General features: G+C 41.7%; 1 pseudogene; it reads left to right on the top strand.

Moving 5' to 3' along the window:
* The first annotated feature begins 6001 nt into the window (after positions 1-6001).
* LOC140892412 (E3 ubiquitin-protein ligase RSL1-like) lies at positions 6002-26622 on the top strand (annotated as a pseudogene).
* The last annotated feature ends 186 nt before the right edge of the window (positions 26623-26808 follow it).

Below are 26808 nucleotides of genomic sequence, written 5' to 3'. Positions count from 1 at the left end.
GTATATTCAAGGTCTTTATCAAAACAACAATAGTATATCTCAATATAACAATATGAAGAAAGATAAAGTCATTGCCATTAATAAAAGTGTAAATTATATTAAACAAAAGATTGTTTATACAAAGAGTCATCAAAGCCCTTAGCCACAAGTTGGCTCACCGGGCACCCACTCTTTCACCTTGACTAGAACATCTTCAACAATTCCTAGTGGGTATGTAATGCTCCGATCCTCCAACTGCAATGAAATCATAGTCGATTTCATCTCTCCCAACTTCAAAGCCCTGTAAATAGATATTGGCATTAAATTAATAATGGCTCCTAAATCACAAAGTGCAGTAGTAAAATGAGAACCACCAATAGAACAAGGAATAGTAAAACTCCCTGGATCTTTAAGCTTTTGTTGCATTTTCTTTTGTAGCACCGCACTGCACTCTTCTGTTAGATTCACAACTTTATTCTCTAGCAGCCTCCTCTTCTTGGACATCACCTCCTTGATGAACTTCGCATAGTTTGGCATTTGCTCTAAAGCATCAGCAAATGGGATGTTGATATGAATTTTCTTGAATTCTCCAAGAATTTGGAGAACTGCTCATCCAACACTTTCTTCTTGAACCTCTGAGGGTATGGAAGAGGAGGCTTGTACATCAGTTTTGGCTCAGCTTCAATCTCCTTCTCCTCAACTTTCTTCTCTTCAACAGCAGGTTCTTGGACTCCAACTTCTTTTCCACTCCTCAACTCTATGGCATTGAACTGCTCCTTGGGATTTACCTCAGTGTTGCTCGGAAACTGGCCTCTGTTATTATCCTTCAGTGCGTTCGCCAACTGCCCAATGCTAGTCTCCATGGATTGCAACACCACTCCCATGTTGGACATGTGCGTCCCCAAGCTGTCGAGGCGAGACTCAGTTCTCGCAATCCTCTTACCTGATTCATGCACAAAGGTACTAACCACATCCTCCAAAGACAACTTACCATCACCCTTATTAGTATTGTTAGCATATGAAAAATTTTCATTATTCCACAAACTAGGGTGATAAGAATTAGGAACTGGATTACCTCTGTAAGCTTCATAACCTCGGTAGCCATTAGGATTGATATAATTAACTTGCTCCGGTGTATGTGATCCTTCAACTCCAGTTGAATCTGCAACATTAATCTTATTCAAAGAAGCTACATGTGTATTCAGTGCAGATAATTGAGCAGTGATGGATGTGAGAGGATCCACTGCATACAATCCAACTGGCTTCTTGACTCCCATACGCTCAGATGGCCATTGAAAACTATTGACCGTCATCTGCTCCAACATATCATAGGCCTGAACATGGTCCTTTGCAAATATAGTACCTCCAGCCGCAGAATCCACATTCATTCTCGTAGGCGCATTTAGTCCGTTGTAAAACCACTCGATCTGTTCCCAATCTGCAAAATTGTGGTTAGGACAACGTCTAAGTAATTCTTTGTACCTTTCCCATGCCTCGTAGAGATGTTCAGACTCCATCTGCCGGAAAGTGCTGATTTCGATCTTCAGTTGGGTGGATTTGGCAGGTGGAAAATATTTTGCAAGAAATTTTTCTGTCATCCCCTCCCAAGTAGTGATGCTTCCTAGCGGCAGTGATTGCAACCAACTCCTTGCTTGATCCCTGAGAGAAAACGGAAATAAGCGTAAACGAATAATATCCTCAAACACACCATTAATTTTTTACTGTATCGGTTATCTCTAAGAAGGTGCGTAGGTGTAGGTGAGGATCAGCAGTGGCGCTCCCATTAAATTGGTTTGATTGCACCATGTTGATTAACGCCGGCTTTAGTTCAAAATTGTTGGCGTTAATGGTCCCTCGAGCGATTCCAGAATAGTGAGCCTGGATCGTCGGTCTGAAGTGGTCTCTAATTGGCACCAGAGGAACTTGTTGTGCTTCTTCTTCAGCCATGTTCCTTAATTCTTCTCTTCTAATTCTTCTTAAAGCACGTGCAGTGCGCTCGATCTCCGGATCAAAAAGTAATGAATTCGCACTTTGAGATCGTCGCATAAACTGCAATAAAAAATAAGAAGAAATTAATTAGTAACTTAAAATAAAATACATAAAACTCTAAATTAAAATCTAGACTAATTGGTAACAAGACTAAACAAAATAAAAAATTACTCCCCGTCAACGGCGCCAAAAACTTCTTGTGAAAATTTCTCGCAAGCGTACGAGTGTCAAGTTTTAATATAGTAAATGAATCAAGTATCGTTCTCTCAGAGAGTAAATTGAAAATATTTAGTACTTGTAATTAAAATAGTCCAAACTTTATCTAGAAAATCAATATTTGAGAGATTTGCATAAAAATAAAAATAATCTATGATTTTATAGCACGCACACAACTTTCAGATAAATATCAATCAGAGAAAAATGGTCTAGAGGTTTAGATTTCACCTGGTTTCAACAACAATCAATCCTAATTAATTAATCTTCGTGAATTCCAGTCAATTAATAGCCAAGAACACTTAAGTTTATTATTTTCCTCTCCCGAGCAACAACTAATTTTTATCAACTACAATTCAATTCCAATATCCCTATTAAGAATCTACTTGCAGTAATCTATCACAAAGCAATGTTCTTTTCAAAAGCTCTGTTAAAATTATATACTCTCCCGAGTTATATAAATAATTAACAGTATATTTTCTAATGGTCCTATTCAAAATCTCTTCTCCGAAGTGCCAGATTTCAAATAAATATAACAAATAAATTATTGATCAGGTAATTGAAAAGACAATCAATTCTAGAAAAACAATTAATCTAGAAGAAATTCAATTCAATAAAATCAAAAATTCATGAAAGTGTCTACACCAGGTTCCATCCGACCTCTAGACTCTAAAAATTTAGTTCATAATAAAATTCTGAATAAAACAAAAAATGTTCAAAAATCCAGACATAAATTCAGAATTAAATAAATAAAAGATAAGAATCAAATCCGTCGTTGACGCCGTGTCCGGACTTTCGATCTCCGTCTTCTTTATTCAATTAAAGCTCCAAAAATTCTTCATGATCAGCTTCCAAAGTATTTCTCTGATATGCGTGTGATTTGTGTGTGGCGGCTCCTCCCTGTTTCTCACGATCAAATTCCCTTTTATACATGGCAAATAAAAGCCCATAAAATAATAAAGTTTCCTTCCCGATAAAAACTCTAAAGCGCTGAAATCTCGCGACGCGCGCCCGCTCCAGAAATCACGCGGGCGCGCATAACCCTATGGATTCAATCTCTTGCTTCAGCACAAGAGAAGCGCGATTGCGCTTGATTTCTTCTCGTTAGCGCTTGAATGAGCGCTAACCATTTTAAGCCCAATAAAAGAAGCCCAATAACCTTTTTCCATTCTTTCCTTCTCCTGACTTCTTACTTCTTTTCTTTTCCTTTACTTTACTGCTTCTTTTCTCAATCTTCTTCATTTTCTTCTCAAATTCTTATTTTCTTCTTCTTTTCCATAAAATCTCCATTTTTTCCTACAAACACAAAAATAACAAAACAACCACATAAATCTGTTCGAAACCAATAATTAACAATAAAAATCATATATAAATTAAGTGTATAAAATACACTTATCAGCAGGTCTACCCAGTATGGCGTTATAATTAGATGGAGCGTCTACTATAATAAAACTCACAATCCTGGTCTTGCGACCGTTGCCTTTCCCAAGAGTTAGGGGTAGATGTACTAACCCAACAGGTCGGATTGCATGACTCGTGAAACCAAAGAGTGATGTTACGACGGGCTCCATCTTGTACTGTCCCAGGTCTATTTGATTTATTGCTTCCTGGAATAGAACATTGACAGAACTGCCTGAATCCACAAATATTCGGGCCACATCATAATTTGCGACCATGGCCTTTATTACCAGTGCATCATTATGGTTGCTAGAAACCCCTTTTAAATCTTCCGGCCCAAAAGAGAGGGTCGGGCCAGTATGGACAGTCTGATTGTCATCTCCATATTTATTAATTTTCGGCTGCTAGTTTTCCTAGCTCGATTGGAATCTCCATCGGTAGGACCTCCAGAAATCATGTTGATAATTCCTCGAGCAGGAGGAGCCGGTCTTTGATGAGCTCGGTCCTCCTTGGGCTGGTCCTGATTTGGGCGATTGAAATCTTCTTGGGGGGGAGTAGTTCGGGCTCTCTGTCTCGATCTTCCTCGCTGTCTCCTGTTCGGGCGATACCCCTCTTGACGGATAAATATATTTTTTATTTCAGAATGTTGTTGTATTATCCTTTCAATCTCTTGATCTATAGTCCTCGGAACCCTAGTGTTCTTAGGACTTTTAGGCCGTTCCCTCTTTACAGCTGCTCGCGAGACCTGAATCTCTTCCATATTGACGTATTTCTCAGCTCGGGCAAGTAACTCCTCGTATGTCTCTGGCGGCCTCTTTATTAGGGATTTAAGAAAATCTTTTGTATCCAGCCCTTGCATGAAGGCACTGATAAGCAGGTCTGGCGTAGCCATGGGTGCCTCGAGGGCCAAGGCGTTAAACCTGCAGATATATGCTCTCAAATTTTCATGTTCTCGTTGCTTGATTTCAAAGAGGCTGAAAGTAGTGGTAGGATGTTTTTTGCTGCTAGCAAAGTGATGCAAAAAGGATTTGCTAAAATCATTGAATTCATTTATCTCCCCCGGGAGTAGCATATTGAACCATTGTTGGGATGGTCCTATAAGAGTAGTAAGGAAAGCCCTGCACTTGATCTAGTCGAAATATTTGTGCAGCAGAGCTGCATTCTCAAAGCGTGCTAGATGTTCCTCTAGATCTCCTTTACCATCATACTCCCCGACGTGAGGTAACTTGAATTGTTTGGGGAGGTCGGCATCCAATATCTCCTGAGTGAAAGGAATGTTTCTTGTTGTGGTAGCTAGGTACCCGGCCTGCTTTTTCCTTAACTACTCCACCTCTTCCTTCAAATTTTTGATCTCCTCCAGGTGGACATTCTGATCGGGGTGAGAGGGATTGGCCTCACCTCTTTCTGCCAAAGCTCTCTGGACGACTTGATTTATCAACTGCTCCAAATTTGGGTTCTCTCCATTCTGATTAGCCATCGAAACTCTTTTTCTTCAAATTCCCACAGACTGCGCCAATTGATGATGTCGGAATTTTACCTCGGGTTCGGTCTGGTAGAATGGATCCTCCAAATCTTCGATGAAGCAGTTTGGGTCGGGTACCACCAAGTACTGCACAGGCAACAACTAGGTCAAGGGGCGCCGAAAGTGTTTTCGGCGTGACCCCTCCGATGCCTAAGTCAGTGTCTTGAAGGCAGAGGGTATGATTAATGCGAAAACTGAGAGATATGAGTGCGTGAATATAAAAGTAGAGTGAATGTGTGATGAATGATGAATAGTGAGTAATGAATGAACACAACCATAACAGTATCTGTATTTATAGGAAAAATAGAGTGATTTATCTAGTCGAATTATAACACGTCCTGTGGTAGGACTCTTCACTCATTGGCCCGTTTTTGAGTCTATCCATATCTCATGAATATCTGTAGAATGATCAAGCTTATCTCCAAGGCCTCAGAGTCCTACTTGAACTAGAAATGTATGCTTAGTCCATTGGGCCCCAGCTCGTATCAGCCCATTAAGAACAGCCCAGGTCGGACCCTAATGACCAGCCCTGGTCAAAGTCCAACATAGCCCAAACTGGGCTGGACCTTGACATGTTGGACCATATCGGGTAGACCCATTGTAAACGGGCTCGGGTTGAAATATTTTCTCGGGGTAACAACATGTAATATATTATCATAAGATATTTATTATTTTTTAAAATATTATCACACGATATTTAATTATTCAATTTTTTTAATTTAAAGAATATATAAGTCTGCATATAAAAATAAAATAATATGGAGTATATCTGATGAGAGAAATCTCGTCCTGTGAACTATCTACCAATCCGAGTTATTGGATCTCGGATCTGGGTCATAGACAACGTCCTTTAAATTAAAACCCTAGCACAAGTTTTCTGCCCTTTGTTGGACAATCCCACATTCCCCGAATAATAGAGTCACCGGATTTTGAGGTGGACCCTAACCTCCGATCCATCGCCGCCGCTCAACACCTTGAACTCATGGAGGCCAAAGCTCTGGATTCCGACCAAGATTTTGCCTTCAACCTCCAACTTCAAGAATCCATTACCGCCTCTCTTTTCGTGAAAAACCAACCATCCACCTCCACCACCACCACCCCCACCGCCGTCGCAACCCAGGACCAATCGAATCCTCCAAAGTCAAAAGACAACTTTAGGAACTTCACCGACCTCCAGTCCGAGGAACTCCTCAAACTCGACCAGGAATTAAAGGACTTTGTCCTCTCGGAAACAGAGTATAACAGACTGAAGACCGATTACCACCGTTGGATGCACGATCGCAAAATGGCGATTGAAATAGCAAGGATGTCCGACGACGAGTGGGAGGACTGGGGCGATGAGTTCGAGGTTCCCTTCAGAGAAGTGAGTTCCAAGGGCGCCAATACCGAGATTTTTAGGATTTACGCCAAGGGTTTTGTAGTGACCCTTACCTGGATCATCTACTAAACAGAACTTAGGCATGCAATTAACTTAATTAAACGGATATCAGAATAAAACTGCGGAAACAAAAAACAATATACAATCCCAAGGAAAGGAATCTGTAAATACCCAAATATTATACAACCAGATCGAACAGCTGAATCAATCTAATAACAACAGAATAAAACCTAGGAAAAGCTCCAGCTGGTCAACAACTGCCTAGCCCCTCTTGGATCCACCCGCCTCATCCAATCGCAAACCTGCCCCATAAAATAGGGTGTTCAGAAACACAGAGTACAAGACGTGAGCATAAAATGCTCAGTACGAGAGTATGAGTATACATGCATGCAAAGTGAACTCCCTATAAACTCGAGGTCAAGAATCAGATAACAGAGACAGACCGGGCCCTGGTATGTAGCACGTTGTGCCGTCACTTCAGGAGGTGGATCCCATACCATAATACCAGTGGATATGCCAGACCCAAATCGATGGAAGTCCAACCACTAACAAGATAGGGAAAAACCCTACTAACAGACATCTTGAAGGAGATAGCTCAGTATGCAAATGAATGCAGCATAAATCAATGATAAATAAACCATGTAGTCACATAATACATGCATACTCAGTCAGGATATCTCGAACAGTACTTTCGTACCTCAAAATCAGTGCAAGCTTTACCAACTCTAGGTACACATCTATAGTATGCTCTACACTGTCAAATGATACTACTATCATTAAAGTGCTCTAAAAGCCTTAACTAAGCTATTGCATACTCCTAAATATTTATAGGAAGCAAAAGCTATATCTTCGTCCGTCGTTAGCCCTTTGATGTCGATGCCACCAGAACTTGGGCACAACTCTGCTATGACTTCCAAACGCCTCGACGACTCCCGGGTCAAGCCTAGGAAGGCTAAAATAACTCGAATACGACTAGAGTAGAGAGGAAATCCGGAATTGGCAATTGAAAGCGAATTCTCGGCCTTCTATTTATAGACAACGATCGGAGCCTCCGAACCTCGATCGGAACGTCCGATCCTGCCATCGGAGCTTCCGAAGATCCTGATCTACCACGTGTCAAAATATCACTTGTTGACTTCGGATAGGGGTGATCGGAGCTTCTGATCCAACCACACGTCATGGATGACGTAATATCATCGGTGCCTCCGATCCTGATCGGAGCTTCCGATCGTGCCTTTGGAGCTTCCGATCCGTCCGATACCCAATTTATTTAATTAGCAATAATCCTTTAATTACTCAATTAGGGTACGGGCTACTACATTCTCCCCCACTTCAGATATTTCGTCCTCGAAATCAGATCTTAAGTACTGAATGTAATACAGAAATCAGAAACATTCTTTATTCAAATCAAACGTTTACAGAGTTTGCAACTGAATACAACTTAAGAATGAAATCAAAACAACTCAGGATGGTCTTCACGCATCCTGTCCTCAAGCTCCCAAGTAGCTTCCTCAGTGCCTCGGCGCTGCCACTGAACGAAAACCAAAGGAATGAATTTGTTCTGCAAAACCTTATCCTTATAATCCAGGATACGAATAGGTTTCTCAACATAGGTCAAATCCTTGCTCACCTGAACCTCAGACCGCTGCAAAATATGAGACTCATCCGCCACATATCGTCGCAACAAAGATACGTGGAACACGTCGTGAATACTGGAAAGATGCGATGGCAAAGCTAGTCGATAAGCCAAATCGTCAATGCTCTCCAAGATCTCAAACGGACCGATAAATCTGGGAGACAACTTACCCTTAAGGCCAAATCTGAGAATTTTGCGAAAAGGTGACATTCTCAGAAACACTTTCTCCCCGACATCGAACTACAAAGGCCTACGCTTGGTGTTAGCATAGCTGGCCTGACGATCCTGTGCAGTCTTAATCCATTTCTTGATCTGATCAACAATGTCTACCGCCTGCTGGATAAACTCCGGTCCCTCAGCCTGTCTCTCCCCCACTTCTTCCCAGAATAGTGGAGTACGACAACGTCGCCCGTACAACGCCTCAAAAGGTTCCATCCCAATACTAGTATGATAGCTGTTGTTGTACGCGAACTCGATCAATGGCAAATGATCCTGCCAGGCTGAACCAAAATCCATGACGCACGCTCTAAGCATATCCTCCAAAGTACAGATAGTGCGCTCTGACTGACCATCAGTCTTCGGATGATAGGCAGTACTCAAACTGAGAGTAGTACCCATCGCACGCTGAACACTCCCCCAGAATCTAGAAGTAAACCTGGGGTCCCGATCGCTGACAATGCTCACAGGCACTCCATGAAGTCGAACGATCTCCTGAATGTACAACCGAGCCATATGATCCACATTGTACTCCCGGTTGTAGGCAATGAGATGCGCTTACTTGGTGAGTCGGTCCACCACAACCCAGATAGCATCACAGTTCCTCAGGGATACCGGCAAATGGGTCACAAAGTCCATTGTGATAAACTCTCATTTCCATTCAGGAATAGGCAGACTGTGAAGCAATCCTCCAGGTCTTCGGTGCTCTGCCTTGACCTGTTGACACACCAAACATCTCAAAACAAACTGATAAACACTGCGTTTCATTCCTTTCCACCAGAAATGAGTACGTAGATCCTTGTACATCTTGTTGCTCCCAGGATGAATACTCAACTTAGTGTGATGCGCCTGAGACAAAATCTCCTCTCGCAACTCTACATCCTGTGGAATCACAAGCCTACCAGACAAACACAGAAAGTCATCTAACTGATAGTGAAATCCAGACGATCTACCCTCGTTAGCTAGACGAGCTAAATGTTGGGTCTTCGAATCAGACATCTGAGCATCTCGAATCCGTGAATACAACACTGGCTCAGATAATATCGCAAACATCTGGATACCCTGCATACCTTTCTTATGCTTGAAAGTATATCCTGAAGTACAACAGTCACTGATCGCACTAGACATCGAAAAAGTCTGAAGTGCGGATAGTCGCACCTTGCGACTCAAAGCATCAGCGGTGAGATTAGCAGCTCCCGGATGGTACTTAATCTCGCAATCATAGTCCTTAAGCAAGTCCATCCAACGTCTCTGCCTCATGTTCAACTCCGCCTGAGTGAACAAATACTTGAGACTCTTATGGTCGATGAAGATCTCAAATTTCTCGCCATACAGATAATGACGCCAGATCTTCAAAGCGAACACAATGGCTTCCAATTCCAAATCATGGACTGGGTAGTTGTCCTCGTGAAGCTTCAGCTGTCTAGAAGCGTATGCGATCACATGCCCATTCTGAGTCAGGACACAACCTAACCCCTGCAGAGAAGCATCAGTGTACACCACATACCCTCCAGATCCTGACGGTAATGCCAACACCGGCGCAGAAGTCAACCGCCGTCGAAGCTCGCAGAAGCTCTCTTCACACTCGGAGGACCACTCGAAATCCACACCCTTTCGGGTAAGCTGAGTCAAAGGTCGAGCTAACTGAGAGAAGTTCAGAATGAAGCGACGATAATATCCTGATAGACCCAGAAAGCTACGGATCTCAGCAACCGTCGTCGGACGCAACCAATTAAGCACCGCCTCAATCTTGCTTGGATCAACAGAAATCCCCTCCCTGGATATGATATGGCCAAGAAAGACTACTCGATCCATCCAAAACTCAGACTTGCTCAGCTTGGCGTACAACTGCTCATCTCGAAGAGTCTGCAGTACCAACCGCAAGTGAGAAACATGATCTTTCGTATTACGCGAATACACCAAGATGTCGTCAATGAAGACCACGACAAACTTGTCCAAATACTCCCTGAAGACACGGTTCATCAGATCCATGAATATAGCTGGCGCATTAGTCAAACCAAATGGCATCACTAGAAACTCGTAATGCCCATAGTGAGTATGGAATGCAGTCCTGGCTACGTCCTGATCACGGACTCTCAACTGATGATACCCATATCTTAAGTCAATCTTGGAGTAAACTGAAGTGCCCTGCAGCTGATCAAACAAGTCATCAATACGAGGAAAAGGATACTTGTTCTTCACAATGACTCGATTCAGCTGCCGATAGTCAATGCACAACCGCATAGACCCATCCTTCTTCTTTACAAAAAGAACAGGAGCTCCCCAAAGAGATACACTAGGACGAATGTACCCCTTGTCCAAAAGATCCTGTAGCTGATTATTCAACTCACGCATCTCTGACAGAGCCAGACGATACGATGCTCGAGAAATAGGCGAAGTACCCGGCATCAACTCTATGCCAAACTCGACTTCCCTAACAGGAGAAAAATCCGGAATCTCATCGGGAAATACATCTGAAAATTCATCCACAACAGGAATACTCTCTATCCCAATACTCTCAGCGGACAAATCAACTGCATAGATAAGGTAGCCTTCCCCGCCAGACTCTAGAGCTCGACAGACTCTCAAAGCTGATACCAAAGGCATCGGGGGTCGCGCTCCCTCTCCATAGAAAAATCAGCTCTCACTCCCTTCCGGATAAAAGCGTACTAATCTCTGATAGCAGTCCACTGAAGCTCGATAGGTAGTCAACATATCTATTTCCAGAATACAATCAAAGTCGTCCATCGCAAGAACCATGAGATTCGCTAACAGAATGTTCCCCTCGAACTCTAAAGGGCAACCCATCACTAGACGCTTAGCCAAAGTAGATTGGCCCGTCAGAGTAGAAAAGACATCACTACGTCTAGTGCAATGCATGGTAACTTATGCCTCTTAACAAAACGTGCAGAAATGAAGGAATGAGATGCACCAGTGTCAATAAGTACAAGATAAGGTATACCGTAAAGCAAAAATGTACCTGCGATGAATTTCTCATTATCCTCCACTGCCTGATCATGTCTCAGGGCAAACACCTGGCCAGAAGCTCGTGTCCTCAAATGAGAACTCCCAGCAGGCTGTCCCTGCGACCTCTGCTGAACGGTGGCCTGAGAACCAGATCCTGAACCAGAACCAGAACCGCCTCCCCTAGATAGTGGACAATCCCTCCGGATATGACCAGTCTCTCCACAATGGAAACAAGCTCCAGAAGCACTATGGCACTTGTCGGATGGATGGTTCTTCCCACAGTGATCACACTTGTCCTTATTACCAAAACGGACAATATCAGCAGAGCCAGAGGAAGAAGAAGTAGATCCAGACTTCTTGAAAGATTGGGCACGGGGACCCAAAGAACTAGCAGGTCTCGACTGAGAGAAAGACCTGTTCCATCGAATGATGTCCTCTGCCTGGTGACAACGGCTCACCAAACCCTCGTAGGACATGTCGTCACCAACCGCCACATGGTCATGGATCTCAGGGTTAAGGCCCTGAAGGAACAGATTATACTTCATTCCAGAGCTGTCAGCAATCTCGGGGCAATAGGATAGCAGATCAAAGAACTTCTGCTGATACTCATCAATAGACATGGCTCCCTGTCGCAGACTCAGTTGTTGGAAAACTGGCGAGTTCCCAGACCAATTACGATTGATACCCGGTGCAGCGGAAGTTTAAAAATTTTCTCATGGAACGATTCCATGATGTGGGTATCAACCATACAACGATTGAATTAATGTGTGTGTAAAATTTAAATAACAATTAAATAAATTTTACCTCAAATCTCGCAACGAGATTAATGGACACCAACAGAACAATTCTGCTCTTGTTGTCTCTCCCTGGAACCGATGAACGCCTTCAATCAGGTCCACGAACAGAGGTTTAATCCCTCTGATAGATTGCACTAGAAAATCTATCAGAAGTTTTCTGCGAAGAGAATACACGAATCTGATTCGTTATTCCTGACTGCGATTCAAAATCACAGACCGAAATTTCTCGGGCAGAGCTGGGAGGGGGTTCGGCCGAAATCCTTCTTGAGAGACTAGGGTTTTCGAAAATTTGCTCTCAAAAATTATGACCTGTTGTGTGTAATTTCTGTACTGAAATAACTTATTTATAATGCAGGCCACTAACACCTTAGGGCCCATTAGTCATAAGCTGGGGCCCGATAAGCAAAGCCCACTCGTTCAGAAATTAATATAAAATTCATCGTGACTCCGATTGATGAAACGATTTCACCAATGTGCACAGAAACCATTTCTGCACGTTTTAAGTCAAAATAAATTTTCCTGAATCCGAATTCAGTGATTTCCAAAAATGTCCATCCCTATGTCATTTTAGGAAATCCTACTCCCATACTCTTATTTAAGAAGTCCAACTCCTTAGTTCATTAAATTTAACTCTTTAAATTTAACTATCTCAACGGGGATTAAAACTCCATTACACTGTGTGACCCTCAATGGTTCAGGGATACAGCTAGCCGTGGGCTCACAACTCCTTGTGACTCGGAACAACACTTTCCGACTTGCCCAACGAATCATGGTAAAGCGCTAGCAACATCGCCCCATGATTCCCTAGGTATCACTGATAGTGCCTACAAGAACCAGTAGATTTTGGTTAACGTACAGTACGGTCCCTTCATCCATATATCCCGATCGAATCAACAACCATTGGTATATCGAGAGTCGCTCAAGATTCGATAACTATGCAATGCATCTTGAAGATCAAATTAGTGACATCGCATGTGCTACTAAGAAACCATTTCTTAAATCACATCAAGTACTCTGGCCAGAGATTTGTCACACTAATATCTCCTCAGATCGCATAGGATATCCATACTCGCAAGTATGTGGTGAATCCTTGACAACAATGCATTGACTCCTATATGTGTCGTAACTGTACCCAATCTCGACACCTGATGACCCCCTCAGAGTCGGTAAACGAGTCAAAGCACAGTACTAGCATATAGAGTCTCCATGATGTTTCAAGTCGTAAGGACTAATGGTGTACAACCAAAACCGCGGACTTTATCCACTCGATAAGTGATAACCACTTGGAAAGTCCGGATAGGGTAGTTCGACTATTCATCCTATGAATATCCATTTGCATGCTTCGAACATCTCCATGTTCCCTACCAATGAAACGTGGTACTCCGCATCGCAAATGCTAGTCTCAAACTCGAGCGATCCTTATCCTTATTATCGGACGGCTCAATCGACTAGGAACGATTTTAGAATATACAGTGACTATAAGATGTATTTCATGATAGACATCTCCATTTTCTACCACATCTTACATACACTATAGTATATTCAAGGTCTTTATCAAAACAACAATAGTATATCACAATATAACAATATGAAGTAATATAAAGTCATTGCCATAAAAGTGTAAATAATATTAAACAAAAGATTGTTTATACAAAGAGTCAACAAAGCCCATAGCCACACAGTTGGCTCACTGGGCACCCACTCTTACAATCTCCCACTTGCCCTATAGCCAACTAGTCATACTACGTAGACCCATTGCTTCGCGATGTTTGTCAAACAATGGTCCTGGCAAAGGCTTAGTAAGTGGATCAGCGATATTGTCTGCAGAGGCCACTCGTTCGACACTGATGTCTCCTCTTTCCACAATCTCCCGGATTATGTGGTATTTCCTCAGTACGTGTTTGGATCTTTGATGAGACCTTGGTTCCTTTGCTTGAGCAACGGCACCCGTGTTGTCGCAGTACACCGGGACTGGACCAACAAATTCAGGGATGACGCCCAACTCTTGGACGAAATTCCTCATCCAAACGGCCTCTTTAGCAGCAGCTGATGCTGCAATGTATTCAGCCTCAGTGGTGGAATCCGCTGTGGTGTCCTGCTTGGAACTCTTCCAAGAGACAGCACCGCCATTGAGCATGAACACAAATCAGAGGTTGACTTCGAGTCATCCACATCACTTTGGAAGCTAGAGTCGGTATAGCCTTCCAGTTTGAGTTCTCGTCCTCCATAAACCATGAACATATTCTTAGTCCTTCGCAAGTACTTAAGAATGTCCTTCACGGCTTTCCAATGCATCTGACCAGGATTAGACTGATATCTGCTCGTGACACTCAGAGCAAATGCTACATCCGGTCTGGTAGATATCATCCCATACATGATACTACCTATAGCTGACGCATATGGTACATGTGTCATATTCTCTATCTCTGCATCAGTCTTGGGACACATAGACTTGGATAGAGAAACTCCATGACACATGGGTAGATGTCCTCTCTTGGACCCATCCATTGAAAACCGTTTCAATATGGTATCGATGTAGGTTGATTGAGTGAGTCCTATCATTCTCTTAGATCTATCCCTATAGATCTGTATCCCAAGAATGTAGGATGCCTCACCAAATCCTTCATCGAAAATCTACCTGATAACCATATCTTTGTTGACTGCAACATCCCTACATCATTCCCAATGAGTAGGATGTCATCAACATAAAGTACTAAGAATGTCACAGCATCCTTAACTACTTTCTTGTACACGCACGGTTCCTCCGGGTTCTTGATGAAACCAAAATCTTTTATTGTTTCATCAAATTTCTGGTTCCAACTTCTTGATGCTTGTTTTAGACCATAAATTGATCTCTGAAGCTTGCATACCTTATGCTCGCTTCCCATGGATGTGAACCCTCAGGCTGCTTCATATAGATTTCCTCCTTAATGTCTCCATTAAGAAAAGCAGTCTTCACATCCATTTGCCATATCTCATAGTCATACCATGCAGCTATGGCAATAAGGATTCTTATGGACTTGAACATTGCAACTGGTGAAAAGGTTTCGTCATAGTCAACTCCTTGCCTTTGAGTATAACCTTTAGCCACCAATCGCGCCTTGTAGGTCAATACCTTACCATCAGGCCAAGCTTTCTTTTGTAGATCCATTTACACCCTATTGGAACAATTCCATCGGGAGGATCCACTAAAGACCAGACTTGGTTAGTATGCATCGAATCCAATTCTGACTGCATAGCTTCAAGCCATAAATTCGAATCCGCATCAGAAATTGCTTCCTTGAAGCTTCTTGGATCACATCCAATGTCGGGTTCATCTTGACCCTCTTCAAGAAGAAGACCATATCGAACTGGAGGTCTAGAAGTCCTTTCGGATCTTCTAGGTGCAGGCGTGTCCAGCAATGGTTCCTGAGGTGTGGGATCGTTATTTTGTATTTCGGGTTCTTCTCGAACTTCTTCGAGTTCCATCATCTCGCCTTTCTTATCCAATAAGAACTCCTTCTCCAAGAAGGTGGCATTCCGTGAAAACAAACACCTTTGTTTCAGCAGGATAATAGAAATAATATCCGATTGAATTCTTCGGATACCCCACAAAATAACACAAGCTGGATCGACTATCCAACTTATCTCCCACTGTCCGCTTCACGTAAGCAGGACATCCCCAAATCCTCAAGTACGAATACTTAGGAGCTTTGCCATTCCATAACTCGTATGGCGTTTTGTCCACTGCTTTAGTGTGGACGTTATTCAACAACAATACCGCCGTTTCAAGCGCATAGCCCCAAAACGAAGGTGGAAGCTCAGTGAAGCTCATCATGGATCGAACCATGTCCAACAAAGTTCGATTACGACGCTCCGATACACCATTAAGCTGTGGTGTCATAGGAGGAGTCCACTGAGAGAGAATCCCATTCTCTTTTAGATAGTCCAAAAACTCGGTACTCAAGTATTCTCCACCTCGATCCGATCGAAGTGCTTTAATACTTTTACCTAGCTTGTTTTCTACTTCAGCCTTGAATTCTTTGAACTTTTCAAATGCTTCAGACTTATATTTCATTAAATATAAATACCCATACCTAGAATAATCATCAGTAAAGGTAATGAAGTAGGTGTGGCCATGTTGAGTCCCTACTCTAAATGGACCACAAACATCTGAATGGATCAAATCCAACAGATTTTGACTACGTTCAGGCTTCCCCTTAAAAGGAGATTTAGTCATTTTCCCTTTTAGGCAGGATTCACAAGTAGGTAGAGAGTTAATATCAGACATATCAAACATGCCCTCTCCCACTAGCTTGTTCATCCTCCTTGAGGAAATATGACCTAGTCTAGCGTGCCAAAGGTTTGCCGGGTTTTGACTATCGATTTTCCTTTTGTTTGTTGTCGCCGGTTTGTCAATACAATTTACTGGAACGTCTTTTAGTTTTAAATTGTATAGATCGTTTTCAAGTTGTCCATTTCCAATTAAACATTCATTCTTGTAAATGCTGCAAATCCCATTCACAAAATTACAAGAATAACCATCTCTATCAAGCATAGAAATAGAAATAATGTTTTTAATTAAATCTGGCACAAATAAAACATCTCTCAACAATAATTTAAAACCATTCTGCAAAATCAAACAAACATCTCCAATGGCCGTAGCTTCAACTCTGGAACCATTCCCGAGCCTCAGCTGGGTCTCACCCATTCTAAGCCTGCGACTTCTTGTCATCACCTGCAAATCATTGCAAATGTGAGATCCACATCCGGTATCCAATACCCAAGAAGTTGTATTAAGTGACATGTTTATTTCGATATAGAACATACCCTTTGCAGTTCCTAACTGCCCAAGATACTCCTTGCAGTTGCGCTTCCAATGACCCGGCTTCTTGCAGTAATGGCAAACATCCTTGGATTTTCCATCGTTTGAAGCCTTTGTCTTTTGCTTCTTCTCGGGTTCCACTTTCTTGGGTGGGGCAGAACGTTTCTTGCCCTTCATACTTGGCCCCTTCTTAGCAGAAGATGAGGAGCCCACCAAGAAAGCTGGCTTATCCTTCTTAAGTGTGGATTCATATGTAACGAGCATATTGACCATCTCTTCAAGGGTGGCCTCTATCTTGTTCATATTAAAATTTATCACGAATCCATCAAATGAAGAAGGAAGAGATAGAAGCAGCAAGTCCACATTGAGTTCATGCTCCAACACCAAATCAAGGGTCGCTAACTTCTGTATGAGCCAAATCACTCGTACCCCATGATCACGGACCGAAGTCCCTTCACGCATGCGGCACGTCATCAACTCCTTAACAGTAGAGAACCTTTCAGCCCTCGACTGAGCCCCAAAAGTTCCTTGAGTTGCGTGTGAATGTCAGCAGCATTCACCGTGTCCTCAAATCGCCTCTGGAGTTCATCAGACATCGAGGCTTGCATATAGCATTTGGTCTTGATGTCATGGTCACACCATGCATCAAGTTTGGCCAATTCCTCCGGACTTATGTCAGCTGGTGCTTCCTTCGGAGGTGCTTTCTCTAACACGTAGAGCATTTTCTCCGAAGTTAAGACAATCTTCAACTTCCGGAACCATTCCGTATAGTTGGCGCCAGTCAGCTTGTTTTGTTCGAGGATCGAGAATAAAGGATTTCGCGAATTCATTGTATGAAATACTGAAAAGGAAAAACAGACATATATCAATGATTGTTTAACAATTTACTAAGACATAAAATAGGCGAATTTAATTTTATGAATCTCACTCCCACTATTTTAACGATTTCACCACCCTCTAGTGAAAACGGGAAACTTTTTCCATAGTGAGAACATGGAGTCCAATTGACAAACTTATGGTCCCGAATAATATCAGCCAACCATAATTCTCAAAAGGTAGAGCCCAATTGCTTCAAAAGCAACCCCCATGTATTTACCTCATGTCCAATAAGGGCCCAATAATATGACGCCGTTTAAAGTGACATGTCAAGATGACCCATCAATATTAAGTTGTGATGGACGGTCGCCATGTGGATCCCCCAATAATATGAGCCGATCCCATGGGAGTTCCACCCAACTTACAACATTTGTCGATCCAATGTACAGCTTTCCGACGGACGGGCCCCCCCAATAATATGAGCCGGACCGTATCCGCGGGTAGCATCACATACATTGATCGTTGATGGAAGGTAGGAACATTTAAACAATATTTAAATTTCCTTTATTTATCTTGATATAAATTTTAAATCATATTTAAAATGAGGGATTTTATTTATAAAAATATTTGTCTCATCATATTTAATTTATTGCATGCATTGCCGGATTCACGCAATTTATGTCTAAACATGCATACAATCATAATATCACATATTATATAGGATGATCGATTCCATTTCTAATTGACCCGTGGTTGCCAATCACGGGTCTTAGTCCAATCCTAGGTAATATGCAGTATGCAAATGCAATCCTATTACATATGCTTCCAATTTACATTTCTTCAGTCTTCATTGTCTGCTGGGCCCACCATCTTCAAATCTTGATCTCCCACTAAATCTAATGTATTTACAATAAATAACAATGACAAGTAGGGGATACATTTTTAGGGGGTGGGAACGGGCTATAAACCAAGCCCACTTTTATTACATATGACATTCATATCGGGCCATAAACCAGGCCCATTAATAAAACCAACAACAATAAAGACAAAATGTAAATTCCTAACATACACCTACAAAATTGGTCATGGCAATCGATCATCCTTATCCAATAACATTTAATTCAAAATTAATTTATTGGATAACATGCTGTGGCAATTCAAATTTAAACAAGATAAAATCATATTTTATATATAAAATCACATTTCACATATAAAATCATATTTTATCTCCATATCAAATAAAATCATATTTTATCTATAAAATCCAATTTTACAAATAAAATCATATTTTATCTAATATATCATAAGATCATATCTTATCATCAATTGTACCAAAATAATTGATTTCAAAATTCAATTTACGGATAAAATATTAAAATTTTCCAAAAATTCAAATTTATCCAAAATCAATTTTAAAATTTACGGACTCGAACAATTCGATCCGAAATCTCGTGAACCAATCAAAAACAATTTTTGACCGGACCAAAAATAAAATTTTAACATATTAAAATTAATTTTAATAAAAAATAATAATTTTTCCCGCGGGCCGCCCGGGACACTCCCGGGTTGGCCCGCACCCGGGGCGCGGGCCGGGCAGCCCGGCTGCCCCCTTAGGGCAGCAACGTTTGCTGCCCTGGCGGCGCCTGGCGCCGCCGCTGGCGGCGCCGTGCGTCGCCCTGGGCGGCGCCGAGCGCCGCCCCTGGGCGGCGCTGTGCGCCGCCCTGCGCAGCGCCCAGCGCTGCGCTGGGCAGCGCCGTGCGCCGCCCTGGGCGGCGCCGTGCGCCCCCTTTGGGCGGCGCCGTGCGCCGCCCCTGGGGGCAGCGACCATCGCTGCCCCCTCCGGGCAGCGATCCAATCGCTGCCCGGGTTTCGCCCCCGGAAAAAAAAAAAAATTTTTTTATTAAAATATTTATTTTGTTTCAAAAACCGAGACTCAAAAATTTTGTACAATTGATTAATTCAATCGATTGATCTGAGCAACCTGGCTCTGATACCACTGTTGGAAAACTGGCGAGTTCCCAGACCAATTACGATTGATACCCGGTGCAGCGGAAGTTTAAAAATTTTCTCATGGAACGATTCCATGATGTGGGTATCAACCATACAACGATTGAATTAATGTGTGTGTAAAATTTAAATAACAATTAAATAAATTTTACCTCAAATCTCGCAACGAGATTAATGGACACCAACAGAACAATTCTGCTCTTGTTGTCTCTCCCTGGAACCGATGAACGCCTTCAATCAGGTCCACGAACAGAGGTTTAATCCCTCTGATAGATTGCACTAGAAAATCTATCAGAAGTTTTCTGCGAAGAGAATACACGAATCTGATTCGTTATTCCTGACTGCGATTCAAAATCACAGACCGAAATTTCTCGGGCAGAGCTGGGAGGGGGTTCGGCCGAAATCCTTCTTGAGAGACTAGGGTTTTCGAAAATTTGCTCTCAAAAATTATGACCTGTTGTGTGTAATTTCTGTACTGAAATAACTTATTTATAATGCAGGCCACTAACACCTTAGGGCCCATTAGTCATAAGCTGGGGCCCGATAAGCAAAGCCCACTCGTTCAGAAATTAATATAAAATTCATCGTGACTCCGATTGATGAAACGATTTCACCAATGTGCACAGAAACCATTTCTGCACGTTTTAAAGTCAAAATAAATTTTCCTGAATCCGAATTCAGTGATTTCCAAAAATGTCCATCCCTATGTCATTTTAGGAAATCCTACTCCCATACTCTTATTTAAGAAGTCCAACTCCTTAGTTCATTAAATTTAACTCTTTAAATTTAACTATCTCAACGGGGATTAAAACTCCATTACACTGTGTGACCCTCAATGGTTCAGGGATACAGCTAGCCGTGGGCTCACAACTCCTTGTGACTCGGAACAACACTTTCCGACTTGCCCAACGAATCATGGTAAAGCGCCTAGCAACATCGCCCCATGATTCCCTAGGTATCACTGATAGTGCCTACAAGAACCAGTAGATTTTGGTTAACGTACAGTACGGTCCCTTCATCCATATATCCCGATCGAATCAACAACCATTGGTATATCGAGAGTCGCTCAAGATTCGATAACTATGCAATGCATCTTGAAGATCAAATTAGTGACATCGCATGTGCTACTAAGAAACCATTTCTTAAATCACATCAAGTACTCTGGCCAGAGATTTGTCACACTAATATCTCCTCAGATCGCATAGGATATCCATACTCGCAAGTATGTGGTGAATCCTTGACAACAATGCATTGACTCCTATATGTGTCGTAACTGTAACCAATCTCGACACCTGATGACCCCCTCAGAGTCGGTAAACGAGTCAAAGCACAGTACTAGCATATAGAGTCTCCATGATGTTTCAAGTCGTAAGGACTAATGGTGTACAACCAAAACCGCGGACTTTATCCACTCGATAAGTGATAACCACTTGGAAAGTCCGGATAGGGTAGTTCGACTATTCATCCTATGAATATCCATTTGCATGCTTCGAACATCTCCATGTTCCCTACCAATGAAACGTGGTACTCCGCATCGCAAATGCTAGTCTCAAACTCGAGCGATCCTTATCCTTATTATCGGACGGCTCAATCGACTAGGAACGATTTTAGAATATACAGTGACTATAAGATGTATTTCATGATAGACATCTCCATGTTCTACCACATCTTACATACACTATAGTATATTCAAGGTCTTTATCAAAACAACAATAGTATATCACAATATAACAATATGAAGTAATATAAAGTCATTGCCATAAAAGTGTAAATAATATTAAACAAAAGATTGTTTATACAAAGAGTCAACAAAGCCCATAGCCACACAGTTGGCTCACTGGGCACCCACTCTTACATCAGTAGCTCGCCCGCCTTCGACTGACGGAGTGCAGAAGGAAAATACAGCTTCTGAAAAGCTGTGCGGAACTCGGCCCAGGTGGCCACTCCTCTCGCCGCAACAAAAGGTGCAGAAGTAAACCTCCACCACCTGTGTGCACGTCCATCCAGAAGATAACCCAGGGTCTCCATCTTCTGCTCCTCGGTGCAGTGGAAAGTCTGAAAATTCGTCTCCATGCGGTCTAACCAGTTCTCCGCATCCTCCGGAGACTTACCTCCAACCAAGGGCTTAGGCCCCGTCTACAAGAATCGACGTACACTAAAACGGTCCTCATCTCGATGACGATGGCGGCGTTCCCGACGAGGCTCCCGGTCGGCATCACCCCAACGCCCACCAATACTTCCATGAGAACTCTGGTCGTCACGATCTGCCATCTACAAAATTAACCTAACGGTTATCTTTATGTAGAATCTAAATCCCAATAATACTTTGCATGCTCTGATACCATAAATGTAGTGACCCTTACCTGGATCACCTACTAAACAGAACTTAGGCATGCAATTAACTTAATTAAACGGATATCAGAATAAAACTGCGGAAACCAAAAACAATATACAATCCCAAGGAAAGGAATCTGTAAATACCCAAATATTATACAACCAGATCGAACAGCTGAATTAATCTAATAACAACAGAATAAAACCTAGACGAAGCTCCAGCTGGCCAACAACTGCCTAGCCCCTCTTGGATCCACCCGCCTCATCCAATCGCAAACCTGCCCCATGGAATAGGGTGTCCAGAAACACAGAGTACGAGACGTGAGCATAAAACGCTCAGTACAAGAGTATGAGTATACATGCATACAAAGTGAACTCCCTATAAACTCGAGGTCAAGAATCAAATAACAGAGACAGACCGGGCCCTGGTATGTAGCACGTTGTGCCGTCGCTTCAGGAGGTGGCTCCCATACCATAATACCAGTGGATATGCCAGACCCAAATTGATGGAAGTCCAACCACTAGCAGGATATGGAAAAACCCTACTAACAGACATCTCGAAGGAGATAGCTCAGTATGCAAATGAATGCAGCATAAATCAATGACATATAAAACATGTAGTCACATAATACATGCATACTCAGTCAGGATATCTCGAACAGTACTTCCGTACCTCAAAATCAGTGCAAGCTCTACCAACTCTAGGTCCACGCCTATAGTCTGATCTACACTGTCAAATGATACTACTATCATTAAAGTGCTCTAAAAGCCTTAACTAAGCTATTGCATACTCCTAAATATTTATAGGAAGCAAAAGCTATACCTTCGTCCGTCGTTAGCCCTTTGATGTCGATGCCACCAGAACTTGGGCACAACTCTGCTATGACTTTCGAACGCCTCGACGACTCCCGGGTCAAGCCTAGGAAGGCTAGAATAACTCAAATACGACTAGAGTAGAGAGGAAATCCGGAATTGGCAATTGAAAGTGAATTCTCGGTCTTCTATTTATAGACAACGATCGGAGCCTCCGATCCTCGATCGGAACTTCCAAACCTCGATCGGAACGTCCGATCCTGCCATCGGAGCTTCCGAAGATCCTGATCTGCCACGTGTCAAAATATCACTTGTTGACTTTGGATAGGGGTGATCGGAGCTTCTGATCCAACCACACGTCATGGATGACGTAATATCATCGGTGCCTCCGATCGCTCATCGGAGCTTCCGATCCTGATCGGAGCTTTCGATCGTGCCTTCGGAGCTTTCGATCCGTCCGATACCCAATTTATTTAATTAGCATTAATCCTTTAATTACTCAATTAGGATACGGGCTACTACAGGTTTGGTTGAGAGGCAACTTCTGAAGGGGAATGTTCTTGGAGGGATTGGCGTTGTGATATGTGATTCAAAAGATGAACTGCTATTTGAGCTGCGAAAACTCTTAGTGGGAAATATGATGAGCCGGCAGGGCGTTGAACTCAGGGCGCTAATCGAGGGTCTGAATGCCGCGGTAGAATTGGGACTCCAAAGGGTAATTTTTTCTGTGATTACTACCCGATGTACAAGTTTTTAAGTTCCAATCCCTTTCACCTCCTTCATTTCCCTTTTATTTCTGATTCACAAATTCGTGAGTTTCAACTCCTTAAGGAGACATCTAAACTCTAAAGCATGTGATAAGATCATATTTCATGTATTCGTTATAATGAGGGTATTTAGGAAGCATAACAAAGATACCACAAAGTAATGATGAGAAAGTTATCGTGATCCAAATTTTTTGTTTTCGAATGTGATAGAATGGTAATGCTAACCACATAGATTTATATATTGTTCGGTGTCCTGGATGAGATGAACAAAACATGTGTATAAGTGTAATAAAATTATGATAAGACAAAGACAAAACATATAGAGATTAACTACAAGTGGTTTAATTTTGTAGGATTATTATGTTTACAATTATATAATGTCTTAAATGCACTTGTTAATCACAAACAATTGTAGGAAAAGGGAATATTCATAAAATTCCACTCATATCAAGTATTCAAATTAATCATGTTCCCATCACGTGGGATAGGAGTGATGTCTTATCTAATCCGTATGCAATGATAATTGTGGTTCATTCCATTTTCATATATTATACCAAATGGTGCCTAAGTTTTTAACATCTTTTTGATTAGATTGGCATGGTGTACGTTTTGAGAATTTGACCATGTTGCTCCTTGGTGTAATTGGGACATCACCCTTACTTTTATGATACCCGAGTCACTGTCTTGACTTCATATCCTGTTGTTGCAGTGTTGTGTGTTTTGTTCTGGGCGTTTCAGAAAATTAGTCAAATTATGCTTTCACTAATCCTTAATAAACTACTCTAGTCTTGTATGGTTTTGGGCTGTGAATGCTAGTGCACGGGGTCTCACTGACATGCCATTTTTCCTTCTTATGAATAATTGTATTTATCATTGTAAAAGCATCATTAGTTAGGGAGTTGCTTTGGTTATTATCCTGCTAGCCTCTGGACATATTCTGTCATGGATCCAAATATAATGGGCCTATGCCAAATCAAGTACCCTTAGAATTATCTAGAAATGGGGAGGATATAAAAAGATATTGGGGAGAGTAGATTAGCATTCTGTTATTTTCCTCGAGTTTTTTTTACTAGATTAGGCTAGGGAACTTACTAGCAGTTAGCTAGGGTTTGTGTACAGAGTTTATCTATGGGAAAAAAACTTTTCTATTCTATTGACATATAATTTTCAGTTAATGATTTGTGGTTGTAACATATTCATTTGTATTAAACAAGAACCTGGCCACACCAGTGGGGTGGAGAAATGTGCTGACGTGGTATTTCTTTTGAGTGTTATGTTTTTGCTCTCGCTCCTTGCAATCACGTGCATCAAGGACAAATCCCCAAACCTAAATACTGACATATGCAACTTCAAACTGGAGCAACTAATGTTGCACTAAGAATAGCTGCATTGATTTTAATTGATCACGATAAAAAGTAATTTGGACTTGTGCTGATGCTTAATTCCAAAAGTTAACTTATTTTGTTCAAATTTCCATTCAAACTAGAATACACGCCGGTGGGCAGCGAAACAGAGAAAAGTGTTGGCATTAGTCAATCAAGTGTGCAAACTTCAAGAAAAATTTACCCACTGCAGGCCAGCTCTTGTGACTCGAAATTATATTAAGTTTGCATTTAAACTTGCAAGAGAAGCTATAGCTAATCAGTTGAAGAAAGGTGCTGAATTGAGTGGTTCAAGTAACGTGTATAATGAGACATGTGTAATTTGTTTAGAGGATGCAAATATTAACCAGATCTTCACCATCGATGATTGCATGCACCGATATCGCTTTTCTTGCATGAAACAGCACGTGGAAGTGAAGTTACTACATGGGATATTGCCTAAATGTCCGCATGAGGGCTGCGGTAGTCAACTCAAAATTGACAGTTGTCGCAAATTCTTGACACACAGGCTGACAAAAATTATGAAGCAGCGGATTATGGAGGCTTCAATTCCCATCGCTGAGAAAATCTATTGCCCTTACCCAAAATTTTCGACTTTGATGTCTAAAACGGAGGCTTTAGAACATACCAAGCGTCCCTCAGCGGAAGCAAAAAGAAATGGATTCAGAAGGTGCATAAAATTCAATGGTAACTTTTGCATCAATTGCAAGGTGCCATGGCACAATGGCATGGGTTGTTTAGAATACAAGAGGAGAAATCCTCATCCCCAGCCAGAAGAAGCGAAGTTGAAGAATTTGGCTGCAACGAATATGTGGCGTCAGTGTGTCAAGTGCAACCATATGATTGAACTTGTTGCTGGGTCCAGGTACCAACTAAATATCAGATATCTCAATGTTTCACATAAATATACGGAATCATAATGAACAATGATTGGTTAGCTTTCTAAATCTTTTGGAATTCCTGTAGTTGGAAATGGTATAGTCTCCCAAAATGTAGCTATTTTTTGTTCCATTAAACTGAGATTTTCTGTAAAAAGCATTATGAAATAAACAAGGTGATGCATTCCAAATTAGGAATATAATATCTTACAATCTTTGGGAAATGTATGTCTAACCATTTGGAACTTGAGACAACATATTGCATCTTCTCATAGATAAAATGGGATCACCAATTTATGTTCCTTGTTGATGTCAGGCTTGTCTATTATAAATCTATAAGCTCCAGCTCTTGGTTAATCCAGAGGGCAGAGCCTTATTTTACACACTTTACTATTACACCTTAAATCTTCAATTCTTATTCCTCGTTGGCATTTGGTATTGTTACCTGCCAAAGAGGTCAGAGGTTTAAACTTCTTTTGATATACATAAGTTTCTTTTTTTTCCTGTACTTTGGTATTGGTTCGAACCCAATTGTTGCAGATGTGGCTATGAATTTTGCTATACTTGTGGAGCGGAGTGGAGGAACAAGGCAGCGACTTGCTGCTGTCCACTTTGGGATGAACAAAAAATTTTAGACGAAGACTTCAGTGATGAGGATGAGGATGAGTACGAGGACGATGACGATGATGATGAAGATGGAGAGGAGTACGAGTCGGATTCTGACCAGTACTGGTAATTTTTGTGAGGATAGGACAAGGATCAATAATTTCTATTGCAAAAATCTATCAATCATGGCTGATTGGGTGCTCGATTCTTTATAACTTCTAATTATCTATGATTTTTCGAGTTCCATTTATTTTGATTATCTTGGTCACTATTTTGATTCATGTCTCTCCTTTTCAGATGAAATCA

This window comes from Henckelia pumila, chromosome 3 (genome assembly GCF_033568475.1).
Source record: "Henckelia pumila isolate YLH828 chromosome 3, ASM3356847v2, whole genome shotgun sequence".
NCBI lineage: Eukaryota > Viridiplantae > Streptophyta > Magnoliopsida > Lamiales > Gesneriaceae > Henckelia > Henckelia pumila.
The sequence above is the reverse complement of the archived record's forward strand: the minus strand, read 5'-3'. Positions and strand labels throughout refer to the sequence as shown.